At 45.0% G+C, this 12,507-nt stretch overlaps 1 protein-coding gene across 1 annotated transcript in view; it reads right to left on the bottom strand.

Annotated features, from left to right (window-relative positions):
- The window catches only part of FAM53A (family with sequence similarity 53 member A), a 70,043-nt gene extending 58,674 nt beyond the window's left edge, over positions 1-11,369 (bottom strand). Inside the window, exon 1 of the mRNA XM_059845355.1 lies at positions 11,247-11,369. The gene's annotated coding sequence lies outside the window, so the exon portion shown is untranslated. The remainder of the gene's footprint in view (positions 1-11,246) is intronic.
- Between the last annotated feature and the right edge of the window lie 1,138 nt (positions 11,370-12,507).

The following is a 12,507-nucleotide window of genomic DNA, read 5'->3' as shown; positions in this document are numbered from 1 at the left end:
CACTGAAGAAACCCTAACTTACGTGGCAGAAGATACCACCTCAAGAGGTGGCATACAAAGATCCCAAGTTCTACAACACCCACCTAGTCACCAGATCCATTAGAACCCAGAAAATAGAACCCAAGTACCACGTAGCTTTCAAATAGCAAAAATTTTCTTTTAAATAAGGAAGTCTTGGTATCACACTACAAATAGTAAAACTGAGTGTTAGTTTAAAGAATTTCTTGTTGCTTTCCTAAACTATGGCTCCTATCAACTGAATAGTTGGTTTCCAACTCGTGCACATACCACAAGCTTTTGAATGGTGAAGTCTCTGAAGGGATCTGCACTACATATAATCTGCACTACATGTGACCTCTCAGTCCACAAATGATTCAAGTATGAGCAGACCACAAATTAAAGCCCATTAAAATAATGGAATGAAATACAAAGACAAAGGCAGTACACATCAATACTGTGTGTGCTTTCAGCATTCAATTCAGACATTACTTCAGGTGTCACCAGGGACATCCCTCTTGCCAGACCCATTAAAGGTACTTCAATAAAAATTATTTCAGTTGAGCTATGCAGCTCTGACTAGTTCACTAGACTATTTGAAAAGCCAGATAACTACTTTGTCTCAATGCAGTCAGCCTTGAGCAGCACACTGAACAGCTGGATTCAGGAAATGCTGTGGTAGAGGTCAAGACACAAACCAAGGGCTGCACATTGCAGTAGGAATTTAGAAAAAGTATTTGTAACAATTACATCAACTAGTGAAATTTCATGAGACAAAGTTACACCATGTCAGAGAAGAAAAAAAAAGTGAACTCTTTCAGCTACATTAGTGGGATTGTTTTTTCTTTAAATACTGGAAGATCACCTCTGCTTAATGGAACAGCTCAGAATTTTCTGTGTACTACCTCAGCACTACCTGATGTTCCATGAACAGCTCATTACTTCCAGCAGCAAATTCTATGGAAAGATTTACTTGTCAAAGGGGATTCTCAGAAGTCACTAGAACTCCAGATTACAAAGTTCTCTCACAGAGGATGGGCTACAAAGCCTTAATGTAAAACCATGATCCTGATACTGGAAGCAAACAGGCACAAGGTACCAATTAGTACACAAACACTACAGGCCATACTTCAGTCACTATAAACCAAAATAACTATTTTATTTGAGCACAAAAATGCCAGTAGAAAAATGAGTGTTGAGGAAGGCTTTTAATCTTCCCTGACTGGGACAGAAATGTAGCAGCTTTGGATGGCAGAAATTAAGTCACCTGGCAAGTCCAGCACAACATTCACAGACAGCAACTGTGCAAAGGAGGACAGGACCAAGAGGGGTGGAGGAGAAATGGGATCTCCCACTTGGGCAGGTACCTTTACAGATGACAGCATTCTGACAAGATCAACTTTGGTAATCAAGCTGAAGCACAGAACAGTAAAGATTTATCTGATGAAGTCAACAGTAAGAGAGATGTGGTCTTTCAAATGATCTTTCAATGCTGACAAAAAGTGTAGCCCATCTAAGCTTCCTTTAAAATAAACCTCTGAAATTACACCTGGGTTCCTGGTATCTTCACACATGCAAAGGTTAAGCACACTATAATCTGCATAAAGCAGTAACATCTTTTCTGCTGAAGATCTGAAACAAACAACTGTGTTAGGGGAAGTCACTGGCTGAGCACCTGGACTCAAGAAGTACTGAAGTGATAAACAAGCTCCTGACAGCTGCAGCCTTTTCTGCAGGTGCAAAAGGCATTTACTTCATGGCAGTTTGGCTCAGTTCAACAGCCAGTTTAGAACTCAGAAACAGGTTCAGTATTATTTGATCAGCTTGTGCTCCAGTGAGAAAAATACAAAGGGAAGGTGCCCCCAAACTAGTTCCAAAGTTTAAAACTGTATATTTAACCGCACTATAAAGTTTAATCTCAAGGACACATGGAATTTTGCAGCCAACTATGTGAGTAAAATCAGAGTATCACACTTTATACAGAAAAACGTGCCACTAGCATGGACAGACCTTGAAAGAGCTTTTCTGAACACAGCTCTCCCATAATCCTGTTTAAGGTCTAACACTTACAAACAACTATTAACCTAAAGTACACTCTGCACAAATGTCACCATCCACATTGCCTTTAACTTCCCAGCACCAGGTGATGCTGCCTGACTGCTCTGGTAAGATTTTGTGTGCTCAGAGTGGTCACTGAGGTAATCCCATCTAACAAGCATTCAGTATCTTTAGCAAAGGACTATCAGACTTTCTAAACCTCTGCTCAATTTAACAACACAGCATGGTTTCAAAGTGTATCTGTCCATCTCCTTAGAGCATCCAGTGGAAAGAACAAGTGGAAGACTCATTATTTCAGCCCATAGCCAGGCACAATAAAACTTCTAACTACACTCAAATACATGTGTGATGAGAATAAACTGCTACACATGCAGGGACTATAAGGCAATGATAAGAGCAAGTCTAAGGGAATTACTGAATGGCAGAGACGTAAAGAAAGTTTAGAGAAGGAGGTGCTGGAGAAAATACAACAAATAGCACTTATACAACTGTGTCAAACAACCCCAACAGAGACAGGGATCAGAAAAATCCATTTCTATGCAGCACAAGATTTATTATGTGCATCAAGTTTGACAGGGGAGATAATATGAGAACCAAGATTTCAAACAGAGAAAATTGTGCCTATAGAGACATCAAGAAATAGTTACAAATACAAATGCAAGAAAAATACTCTAAAGAAAAGCTGTTCCAAGTAGTGGAGCTTATCCTTTGACACACAGCTTGCAATGAAAGAGCAATTTCATCTCAAGAATGGACAGCTTCAAAGAACTCTAACTACAGATGAGTTCAGTCACTCTGCAACACCTGGAATTATTTGCAAGGTACTAGATTCAGGCTGTTAAGTGATATATTTAAATACAGACAGAAATAGGACATGGTTGGGGCTTTCTTAAAACACACAAACAAGGGTTTGGACATCAGTTTGAGGTTAGGCCTGTCTTCATTCTATGCCTGCATTAAGAAAAAGGTCAAAATTCATGCAATGAGTCTAATTCCCCATATTTAAGTAGAATATCTGGGAAGAGTGGGAACCTTTTGTGAGCACTACAGGTGTACAGCACCCACCTGGTTCACTGGGACATCAGTGCAACAGGGTTTAGGGACAGGGAGGAACCTGTGAGCTCACACACCTACATTTGCTGGGGGGTAAACAAAGGCATCCTTGGGGTCAATCACAGCCAGAGAGCAGCTGCCAGTGGTGTGTGGGAGAACCCAGAGCAGGAACCCAGCTCAGTTCCATTTCTGTGCTTCCTGTGATCTCCTGCTGGCACAGGGGCCTTGTTCTATGTAGGAGAACAGCAGGAAAGACTGCAAAACAAACTTAAAATCCTGCAAAACTGACAAGTTTGAAAACTGTTCTGCAAGTAATAATAGGATACAAGTGAGTTCTTAAAGGCACACTCAGGCAGGATTAAAAGAACAAACAGGAAGGCAAGTTCTTCAGAAGAAGGCTGTGAGCTAGGTGGGATCAGCAGGCTGACCTTGAAATGAATGTTAAGCTGGTGTAAAAAAGTCCAGTGCATGGGGATGCATAAACAGGAATATCAGCTCCAGGGCACACAGAGCCACGTTTTCACTCCACTCAGCACAGAAAGTCTCAGCTGCAGTACAGACTTGGGTTTTGAGCACCACACTTGAAGCCCAATGTGAACTAACTTCAGAGAACAACAGGAATTGTGAGAGCTGAGTAAAACATGATATCTCAGACCTGAATACACTAGTTTTATTTAGGACAAATGTATCACAAGGGTGAAGGGCAAGACACAAAGAAACAGGAACATTGCAAAGAACAGTTCAAATATTTTTTAAAGATGACTTACTACAGGGGAAGGAATAGCTGCCCCTTATGTCCAGAGAATTAGACAATAAGCTTAATAATAAACAATAAGGAAGACGTCTGGTTTCATATTCAGAACAAGTTTTAATACTGAGGACAGCAAAGCACTGGACTAAGGAGAAAGAAGAGCTGCTCAGGCTTCTGCTATGAATGACATTAGATGTGCAATACCAGTATGGGGCATGAGACTCACTACCAGCCTACACCTTTCACAGCCCTACTCTATTTTTTAATGACAAACTCAGTTTCAAGCCCCTGTAATGTTTTTGCTTATCCTCCTACCATGTTTTTTGAATTTCAATGAACTAAAAGTTACTTTTCTGATTTTTCAAATTAAAACTTCAGGATTTGCACAATCAGGTTATTGTATTATTACCAAAGAAAGTGTGTGGCAGGTGTGACTTTCTCCACACAGAAATAAACCCCCTCCTCTGGAAGCATGCAAGTTTTAGCAATATTGCAGTATCCTACTGCATCTTTCTTGTGACCAAGAGAAGCCAGAAGCCTATTAGTTCAGAAAGACAGGCGTGCTTTGCCTTCTAACAACGCAGCAGGGTGATGTAATGGCTTTCACTGATGTGGTGTCAAGGCACTGTCACACAAACATGTGTGTGCACCTTTTACACCCACTGCCTCAGGCTGGCTTCCTGAGGATGGAAAATGCTGCATGCAGCAGCCAAATACTCCAAAACAAAAATTAAGATATGCAGCATTTTACAGATGGGGAGTTGAAGCAAAGACCATTAGTTACAGCCAGAGGTCACATTTAAACTGCAAAATCCAAAGTCACTAAAGCACAGAGGAATTAACTCTTAAGAGCTCAAGCACAAATAGGCCACCTAAAAAGCATAAAAGAAGGCAAAGCACTATCCTTTTTCATCCTCTGTAATAGTTTGGTACAAGTATTTATCCAGGTACTTTCCTGTTTTATTAAATGACATTCTTCTGATTTGTGAAGCATGAAAACAGAAGAGCAGCAGCAGTCCACCTCCTACAGTTCAGCAATTTCTTATCCAAATATTGAAGCAGAAAAGTCTGGTCAGGATGGGGTGCTAATGGAAGAGGAGGATGAAGTCAGCAGGCACATATGCAGCCAAGCTCAAGCAGACCACTGCACATCCTGAGAAGGAAACAGGCCAAGTACCAGGCTGGCACTGGAACATGCTGGCTCACATTCCAGTGCCAGCACAGTCTCCAAACCAGCAACACCCCTGTTGTCTCTTCACCTTTGGGAGGCTCGTTGTAAGAGGCAGCAGCACCTCAGTTTAGCCTCCAAGTTACTCACACATCTCAAATTCATCAAGGTTCAACTGTTGTTTCATTTCATGCTTCATTTTTGAGAAATGAAAACACAAAGTTCTGGGTACTTGTTCCTTTCCCCCTTCCCACTACAAGAAATACATTATGTACTTTAGTCAATTCATGTAAGTAGTTCTTGAATGCTGTTTTCATTGCCCCTCTCTCCTCTCATTTACTAAATACTGCATCAGATGCACTCTGAAGCACTAGTAGTCTGGAGGCATGCTCACACACCACTACCCTCCATTCTAACTGATAGCAATGAATCATTTGCCACTTCTACCACACTGGGATAGTTAGGCAAAGAGGTTCCTTTTTTTTTAAAACTAGGATTGTAATTTTAACTGTCAGTTCATTAAAAACATTGTACAAACATACAAATCAGTCTCAGGTATCTAAATGGAGACCGGCACTTAAAAAATCAATAAATCACACCCTCAAACAGTCCACAGATCAGAAGTTTCCTATGTTATGAAAACATAACACGGTACAAAAACCACCTGCAACCCCAATGGCCCTTTACATATTGATTAAGAAATGCTGAACTGCAGAAGGCAGAACCCCAGCTCCAGACCCATCATCCTGTCCCAGCTATGTTCCCACAATTCTGTTTCATAACCTGCATAACACCTGAGGCTGCAAACTTTAACCTCTTCCATATTCTGTGTATTACTTTTGGAAAGCGGCAGCTGATAATGCCACAGGGTTTGACAAACAGCTTTTGTCACTTGCCCCTACCTTAAACATGATAAACTTTCATCCCTCTAAAACCAAAGGAGGTCAGATCAACAGAAACCTTGAAGGAAGACAGAGAAGTGCATTTTTCAATGGGGAGTTAAAGGAAAAAGAACCTTTAAAAGAAGAATTTTCATTCTAAACAAACTTTTGAGGGTAGAATAAAGAACAAAAATAACATAGGGTATCTAGTAGTAAGTGTATGAGATGGATGAACACTTAACCAAGACAAAATCTAAAGCCATAATTAAGAAGGTGAAACAACACATATGCACAGCACTGAAGGAATGATTTAGAGCCACTGACATCAACACAAGCTGTGCAGAGCAAAAATTAAACACACTGCAATAATAATCTGAACTGCCCAATTAGGTTAAAAAATACATTTACCCTACAAATTAAAAAACCTCCCAAACCCCTCGAAGGCATTAATGCTGTTCACAATGTTATTTGAGATGCAAATTAGGGACCTAAAGTTAATATAACACCAACAGAAGTTTCTATTATTCCTATTAATGGCTAAAGGGGAGGTGACAGTAGGAGAAAAGCCACAGCCCTGCTATATGAGGTCTTATTAGGACAGAACACATTTTCCTTAATTTTTAATACCTTCACTTTAATGAAGAACTGGGCAAGTTAAAAATGTGATCTTTCACAACCCAAGAAAACTGGAGTGAACGAAATAAACAGCAAGTTGGTTGACAAGGGTGGCTGGATGAGGGGAGTCTTAAGGAGAAACAGGTATTCCTTTAAAAACTGGAATTCAGATCCTGTCTTCCAGCACCACAGATCTCGGGCTAAAGCACAAAACTAAAGGTACACACAGTGATGCTGTAGTTATTTCTTCAACTATTTCCTGTACCATCTGGGTGCTCCAATTTGGAAGCTCAGCAAATGCAGGAACAGCATTCTTGCAGCTCAAATGCCCTCCCCCACAATGATGTGTAGGTCTTGGTACACAGAGTGAGTTTTGCAAATGACACTTGTAATGAAACCTCCAGGCCAAATCAAAAGCTCCAGTTTGATTTCACACCCTTGGCTCAATCTGCACAGACAGAGCCCCACACAGTGAAGGGCAGCTGCCATCACTGGCACTGGGTTTCCCAAGCTCTGGGCCTGATACATCACTGACAGTTCTCTCCAGTGCTTTCCTACAGTTTAATTCTCACAGGAACTCAAAACAATGCTGTCGTACCAGGTTCTGAGCAATGATGTGAACACCAGCTGATCAGAACCCTTGATCTTACTGTTAACACCCAACTTGCAAAACATAGCAGCTGCATTTTACCAGAATACACTCAAGTTCAAAGAGAAGAAAGCCAATTATATTAATTTTGTTTTTATAACTCAGTAAATATCCTAATTGAAACATTTCCTATTACCTTAAAGCATAATATTCAACTGCTTGCTTAAAAAAAGTGCTGTCAGTAAACTGAGAGCCATAACCCAGATAATGTATTTAGTAACAACCCTGCCTACTTCCTCCCCTCAACCTAAAAATTAGCAGCAACATGGCCTTCAGAAGTTATTTACACCCACTGCAAAGCATTAGAGTTAGCTGAGCAGCTTCTTGCCAGCTTGCTAATGATATTATTCCCCAAAACAACCAAAAAAGACAAGACAGCACCAAATGTAGAAAGGGCTACGTTAAGAGTTGACAGTTACCTTGATTTTAGGTCTTTCTATACTAAACAGTGCCAAGATATCAAGTTGGATCATCACAAAAAAATTGTGGAGCAGCCTAGAAAGGAGTTAAAAAATATGCCACACCCCTGCCTTTTTTTTTTTTTACAGGCCTCCTCTTGAGTGAGAAGAAAACCCTTAAAGAAAACCATTTTCTGAAAATATGGCTGTCTCAATTCCCCTAACAGAGTGATTACAATTAAGACAAACCAACAAAGTGAAGGTGGCTGATTTTGTTTTGTTTTTTTTTTTTTTTAAGGCTCATCACTGGATTGCAGTACTTCAGTGCTAAGATCTCTTTAAGGACACAAACTTTGTGACAAGCAGAAAGCAGATTGTCCATGTAAAGGGCTCCCTCATAGGTGTGCAGAGTCAAGAGATTAAAATTTACCTACCAAGAAAGTATCAGACACAGCACTGACTTCAAGTACCTGTATTTCCATGAATTTCATGAATTCTGTTCATGAACAGGGCTTCCTTGTGCTGATGAACCCCTCCTTCAGGAGTGCTCATAAAGCCCTCCAAAGGTTTTTGTGAGTAATTTCACACCCCCCCCTCCCCGTAAGGTTATGTTACAATATCTAAAGTAAAAGTTGAAGATAATTCCACAATGGACAGAAATCTCTCACAGTTAAAAATAGAGTACCTGCAACATCTGGTAACAACCAGATCTCAAGAAAGTAGTAATAAAAAAGTCCAAGTTTATTTAACAAAAATTAAAATTACAGTTTAAAGCAAGCAAAGTTTTGTCTAAAAAGAAAGCACAGAACTTGCGAGCTTGCAGGGGAGAGAAAAGCTCCCTGTTGCCAAAACACAAAATTTCTGTTTATATTATGACCATCAACACACACAAAAAGAAATGTAAATCATAACATAAACACTAATATTTTCCACTAAAGGCTTAAGGAGACTTCTTACTAGTTTTTAAGACAACTCAAAGCAGAACCACAGAGGACAAACTTTTAGAACAAAACTCAAAGCCAGCATCAAAAAAGTGGGGGAGCAAGGAAAGAATTGTGTTTGGAAAGTTTTAAGTACACCATGATTCTAAAGGGAATAATCTATCAAACCACAGGAGGTGACTAGAACTGCCATCATCACTGCTAACACAAAGGAATGTAGATTGGGGGGAGGCAACAGAGGAAGGGGGAGAAAGCACAGAGAAGGGAAAAGAAGGAACTAAAAAAAGGGAGCCACAGTAATGGCTACCAGACTCTCAAGGAATTCCTAAAGGAAAGAATAAATCCTTCAAGGTTTTGTTTTAAATAAAGCAATCCATGCAATAAATTGCAGTCTTCTCAGTACAGCCAGGCTTTCAGTTTATCTGCCCAACATATTTTCATAAATATACTTTTACACCTCTACTAAACTTTCAAAGCTTAACACAATGGTTGCAAATATAAATATTTCTTCTTTCACCTCCTCATTCTTCTCAATCATAGTACCCTGCAGAAAAACAGCTTTTTGAAAGGAAGTAGGGAAGTTTAACCATCCTGAACTTAAAATAACCTTTTACAATCACTTAACCAACTTTAATTCCCCAGTTAGAGAGACAATAACTAGGGGTTAGGCACTGGCAGGTAAAGGCCACTAGAGGACTGCCAGATTACCACAGGAACATCCCAAAAGGGTATCATATCCTTAGGGGGCTGATCTTGCAGATCACTATTTGGAGTTTGTGTCTAACAGGCAACATTTACTTCCATATAATGAAGAGTAGCATCTTGCTACTGATTAAAAAAAGAAAAAAAAAGGCTCATTAAAAATAGCAGCCATGTTAATATGAACAGTATTTCAAGGAAATTCAAAGTAAGTGAGTAGTGAACCCATTTTCTAGTTCAGAGTTCCACCAGCTTATGCAGAGCTACTTAAAACGTATGTTTTTGTCTCCTGCCTCTGAGAGCAATTCTTCCAGACATTTCTGGAAGCTCAGTAACTGTAAGGATACAAGTTCTTTGGGCTTGAACAAGTACACTGCACCTCCAATAAAACCAGATCAAGTAACATGCTTCATCAGGAGAGTTTTTGCTATTCAGCAAGCACTGTGCTCCACATTTCATAAGCCCCACTAGAAGCAAGCAGACCATTCACATTTAAAACACACCCAGAAACATTTCAGCTTGCCACAAGAGATACAAAATTACTGGTTCTTGCCAAAAATGGCAAATTTTTCCGACAAAAATATTTGCTATCAGTCAGGGAGGCAATGCAACAGCATTGGCTCTAATAACTGTTTCTCAGGAGCTAATTTTAAGGTAGGCATAGCAAATCAGAAAATGGATTTGACCACCTGGCTCAACCCATCCCCAGGCAGAGGACTTGGTGAAAGCCAGGGACAGAATCACCCAGTCCCTCTCAACCCTGCAACCCCAAAGTTGGGGTGCTGCTCCCAAACTTCTGAATGCTGGCATGGGGATGTCCTTCCCTAATGCAGAAAAGGCCTGAACTTTTCCATCCCACCCCCAGGAGTTCAGATCCCTGAACACCGACCCTGAGAAGCCTCCACAGCGGGTGCCTGCTCTATCTCACAGGACCTAAAGCGACCTCCTGAAATAGCCCCCAGAATTTCAACCACACATTTCTATCCGGCCTTCCAGCAGGCCAGAAGACATTTAATAAGCCAAATAACCAGAACAAAGCCATGTTACTGCCCTTAGAAAAGCTGGGATAACACAAAGAGCCCATTCACTCGCCCACTGAGCCCAACTGGTCCTTACACTTCGGGGCCATAAACTAGAAATCAACTTTCCTACAGCTGTGGGGAGGGGAAGGAAGAAAATAGCCACTGTTTCCACCCTGGAATCATTATGGAAGGCAGCTATCGTGGAAAAACAGGCACCTCCACAGAGGTAACTCTATCCTTGAGCCAGACGGGGGGGAATCGCCTCAAAATCGCCGGGGTACGTGCCTGCAGACATGTGTTTCCAGGGCAGCGGCACAAAGGAATGTCCAAGCCCCGCCGCGGCCGGGCACCTTCCCTTCCCCGCACGGCCGGGCCGGGCCAGGCCCCGGGAGACACGGCAGCGCCGCGCAGCCGGCCCGGATGGCGGCCAGCAGCGCCCGGGAACGCCGATAACTTCACTGGGGGTTCCGGGCTCGCTGCCTCCCGGCGGGGCGGCCGCTCCAGCTCCCAGCGGGCGCACAGCGGCAGCCCCGGCGGTACGGGGGGAGCGCGGCCCGGGCCGAGCACGGACAATGACAGCAAAGCGCACGATATCCGCACCGCTTTACCTATCTGCCGAGGTAACCGGAGGGATGAGCAGCCTGCAGCCCTGCGGCAGCAGGAGGTGCCGCTGCGGGGAAGCGCAGCCTCGGGGTGACACCCCCGCCCCGCAGGGTCCCCCGGGCCGCGCTCGCCGCCCCGCCCGCCCGGAGCTGCGCGGTGCGCACGGCCTCCTGGGCTCCGCCAAGGGCTCCGAGGATGGCCGGGCCGCCTCCCCTCTGCCCCGCACTGCCTGCGGGCCGACAGCGGGGCTGCTGCCTGTCCGGCTGCTGTCTGCAAGGCTGTTATAACCTGTCCGACTGTTGCCCACACGGCTGTTACCCGCGCAACTGTTGTTACCTGCCGGCCGCGCTCGTTACCCCACCCCCCCCCCCCCCGACCCGCTCTCCCCCCAACCCCGGCAGCCGCCGGTACCTGAGCGGCCGCGCCGCCTCCCCCGTGCGTATGGACCGGGCTGCTCAATGGCAACCGAACAAAACACCGCCGGCCACGCCCCCTCCACCGCCCGCCCGCGCCCATTGGCCGCAACGCCCGCCCGCCGAACCTTGACCCTCTCTGCCATTGACCGGCGGCGCCGCTGGGCCCCGCCCACAAAGGGGCGGGGGGCGGGCGCTGCCCCGGTCGCGGCAGGGACGCGCAGCTGTGGTGCCGGGTGGGGTGGGGGACGTGCGTTGGACTACAGCCCCCAGGAGGCCTTGCGGCGGCGCACCGCTGTCACTGGCTAAGCAGCCCGCGTGCGGAGGGGAAGACGCGCTTCGCGCGCGGGGGTGATGACGTCATCGCGAGCCCGGATAGAGCCGCAAGGGAGATGCGCACCCTCCTCCTTTTCCTCATCTTCCTTCTCGGCTTCTTCCTCTTCTTCCTCCTTTTCCTCTTCCGCCTTCTCTTCGTCTTCCTCCTCTTCCGATTTCTCTTCCTCCTGGCACTTGGCACCCTTTCCGCCCGTGCTCACTTTGCTCCTGGCCCAGCTGTGGGTTCTGGTGCATGGGAAGTTGCAGCTCATCTGCTTCCACTGATCCTTGTCCATATCCGTGGCTGGGATTCGGCTCTATCCTTGTGATCAGTTTTTTGTTCACAGAATTCCCCGTTGAAAACAACACATCCCCTGAAGCATTTCATTGTTAAATCCTATTCAAATTTAGATTTTTTTTTTTTTTTTAAATGAGAGTGAAGTTATGACAGTGTCTTTGCCTGTCACAAGCAGGCCGAGGTGCGGCGGGAACCCCGGAGCCCCCGGCCCGAGCCGCTCCCGCTGTTCCCGTTCCTGTCCCCGTTCTGTGCCTGGGGCCGGCGCTGCCGGCGCTGCGTCCGTGTGCCTACACTGCCCTCTGCTTGCTCGCTCCCTGCTCCCGCCCTCACCGCCGGGAATCCTGCCCCAGAGCGGGGGGCAGAAGGCCGCCCCAGACAGAGCGGGAGGCAGAAGGCCGCCTCAGACAGAGCGGGGGGCAGGAACGCCGCCCCAGACAGAGCGGGGGGCTGAAGGCCGCCCCAGACAGAGCGGGGGGCTGAAGGCCGCCCCAGACAGAGCGAGGGGCTGAAGGCCGCCCGTCATCTGCCGCTCGCCCCACAGAACCGCTCTGATGGGAGCTTCTCCGTGAGTCAGCCGGAGCGAGGAAGTGGGATGTGTTTGGACAACAATTACACCGTGCACTTGTCGGGGCAGAGGCTGCTTTAT

The sequence above is a fragment of the Haemorhous mexicanus genome, chromosome 4 (genome assembly GCF_027477595.1).
Source record: "Haemorhous mexicanus isolate bHaeMex1 chromosome 4, bHaeMex1.pri, whole genome shotgun sequence".
In the NCBI taxonomy this organism is placed as follows: domain Eukaryota; kingdom Metazoa; phylum Chordata; class Aves; order Passeriformes; family Fringillidae; genus Haemorhous; species Haemorhous mexicanus.
The sequence above is the reverse complement of the archived record's forward strand: the minus strand, read 5'-3'. Positions and strand labels throughout refer to the sequence as shown.